Below are 3,158 nucleotides of genomic sequence, written 5' to 3' on the forward strand. Positions count from 1 at the left end.
TCAAAAACGATTTCAGAGCTTGATGTCAAAAAACAATGGAAATCGAGAATAATGAAGAAAGAAAACAGAGAGAAAAGCACGTAAATGAAGAAGGAAAAAGAGAAGGTAAGAAACAAAAGAAAATAAGAAGAAGAAGAGGAGGAAAAGGAAGAAGAACGTGCAACAAGAAGAAGAAGAAGGTGCAGTGAAAACGTGCAGTACGGTTCGAAGCGCGTTAATATAAATGATTTGTATAAAAAAACGCTTGTACGTGAAGAATTATTCTATATTCAAATAATTTTTTTTAAAATTCCTTAAAATAATTATTTTTTTTGATAAAATTTTCAAATGCCTTATTGTAACTAGAGCTCTTAACTAGATAAGATAAACGTTCTTGCATTGATATAATGGATCTTACACTTGGCTTATTGAGATGAAATATGTGAAATTCATTTGACTAATTAGAGAACCATAGTCCTCGAAAACTCGAATACATTATACATTGCGTGGGTAATTAGGTATAGTAACTTCTCCTATTTCCACTCCTTAACCTAATTTTTCCTGTGTTGAGATCTTAATGACTAAGATGGATCATGGATATCCCATACCCAATCTGCTTTTAAATCACTATAAATAGAATTACATTTATTATCATATTCTCTTATAAGCAACTCAAGCATACATCAATTAGAAAGATAGAAAAAGCACTAGTTTTAATTTCTAGAATTTAACCACACACTTACTCCCTTGCATTGTCATCATGGGTGTCAACAAATACCAATCTTTTGCCTTTTCTTTTATTCTAATTATTATGATTTGTTTCAATCTTAGCATTCTGCATGTGATGGCTCGTCCACTAGTTAATAATAATTTAGGGTTGCATGATTCTGGTGAAATGTCAATGGGGGGTGACTTCCAAGATTCATCATCAGCAAGCTCAAACAATGATGCTAATAATGAGGGTCACAAATATGACAATGTTTTTCGAACTTTAGAGCAAGTTATGGAGTCTGGTCCTAGCGGTGGAGGAAAGGGACATTAATAATAAGCTCTCATATAATTAGCTACCTATTAGTATTATAATAAGGTGAAAACTCAAGTGAAGTCGACTTCACAGTGAAGTTGATATTTGAGAGTCATTAGATAAAAATTTAGTCAAATTAGTCAAATCATCTAACGGCTGTCAAATATCAACTTTATATGAAGTCGACTGCACCTGAGTTTTCACTCTATAATAATAATAAAACCTAGCTCTGATCTATCTCTATATATATATATATATACATGCATGCATGATGCATCTCTAGAATTTTATATATAAAGGTTGGTTTCTCCTTCTTTTGTGTTGGTAGTCGTTGTTTTATTAAACTGTTGCTTAGTTATAGTAAGTATATATATCGTTGTATGTAATCACTAATTAATAGTGTGATGCTTGTAATTGTTAAGTGTATGTCAAGGTATTTACACGTGTATAAATTAAACTATACATACAGCACAAGCTTATTTACATTTTTTTGGGTCTTGGCTCATTTACATTTCTTAATCATGAAAGGTGATCTTTTCATGATTTTGATTTGTGAATCTAAGAAAATCTAATCTAATGTGGTCCATCTTAATACTCTACCATGTGTGTTCCGTTTTATTAATTTATTCTGTTTTGGTCATGGATGTTTTCCGTTTCGTTCTATCTAACCTATTTATTGACATGGACCCATCATAAACCTGGACCAATATAAATGGGCCTACATGTGAGGTTACAAAAATAAATAGATCCTGGACTAATAAATAGTTGACGTGTGTAGGCCTGTCCTGAGCTAAATTTAAAACCAGTGGACCAACTAATTTAATATGTCAATACAAATTTTGAAGATAGGATTTTTTTATTTATGGGAAGATTTGAACCATAAACAAATGGAGATAAGGAGCATGTTTATTTATTAGCTAATTATATTTACGTATAAGTATATTTGAATAAAATTATATTTTTTAAAGTAATTATCAACACTAATGGAATAATGGTTCTGTGAAAATAATTTTTGTTTCTTAAATATGTTATAGTAATAGATGTAAAATTAGTAAATATAACATCGGTGGGGTTTTTTGCGCAAGGTACGTCACACTCACATCAACATTTGGCTTCGGCATACCCATATGCCACATTAATTACTTTTATTTGTGGTAGCTGTACAAATAAAATAAATTATTTATATTTTGTAGTTGTCTTTTTTTCTGTCTGAATGCATGAACATGTTATAAAGAAATTAATGGTGACTAAGCTTTTGAACCATCCCACTATGGCATAAAATAAGAGAAAGTATAGGGGAATTGGCAAAGGCATAATCTTGCTGATGAATCAGGTGGACGACATTAAACCACATCGACGCACCTGCTCTCCATTCTTGCTTTGCAATAACCACCATAGGCACGCTTCATTTCTCAACACCATATCTTAAATATATTAAATTATTTCACAATTTTTTATTATTAGTATTTTCATATAAAAACATTTTGATTAAAATAAAGAAAAAAAAGTTGCAATAAATTACGTATCTTTGTCTTTGGCTCAATTTTTTTTTTAAAAATTGAGCCGAATTTAATTCTAATTATCTAAAACGAACAGTAACTATTAGATTACAAAGTATCCATTGTTAGAAATTTAAATTTAATCGCCTTTCATACTTTACAAGCAGGAGCTAATTTAGTATTTCATTTGCTAGCCTTACAACTGATTTCATTACTCTCCGTAGCATTTTAAAGTGATCTATCAATCTATTAATAAGGGTGTGTTTGGAGGTTACGTTGGAGAAGAGAGAAGTTGGTTTGAGTACTTTGAAGTTTGAACGTCCCATCTTTATGTTTGGCAACTCTTTGAAATTTTGAACCCAGAAGTGATTTTATCTCTAAACGTACGTTTACAGGAAGCTAAAAATTATAGCTTCTGCGTTCACGTTGAGGAAGGCTAATTACAATTGAGAAATTAAGAAATTATTCTTCTTCTACCAATCCTATCCTTCATTTTCTTCTATAAAAATGATGTAAGTAACCATATAATTTTCACACTAATTTTTTTTATCAAAATCTTTTAGATTTGTTACTATCATTTTAATTTTTTTTATTACTTTTAGTATTCTCTTTCATATTTTAATTTTTATGTTTTTTATTGTATTTTTTTATTTATA

The sequence above is a fragment of the Arachis ipaensis genome, chromosome B09 (genome assembly GCF_000816755.2).
Source record: "Arachis ipaensis cultivar K30076 chromosome B09, Araip1.1, whole genome shotgun sequence".
Lineage (NCBI taxonomy): Eukaryota > Viridiplantae > Streptophyta > Magnoliopsida > Fabales > Fabaceae > Arachis > Arachis ipaensis.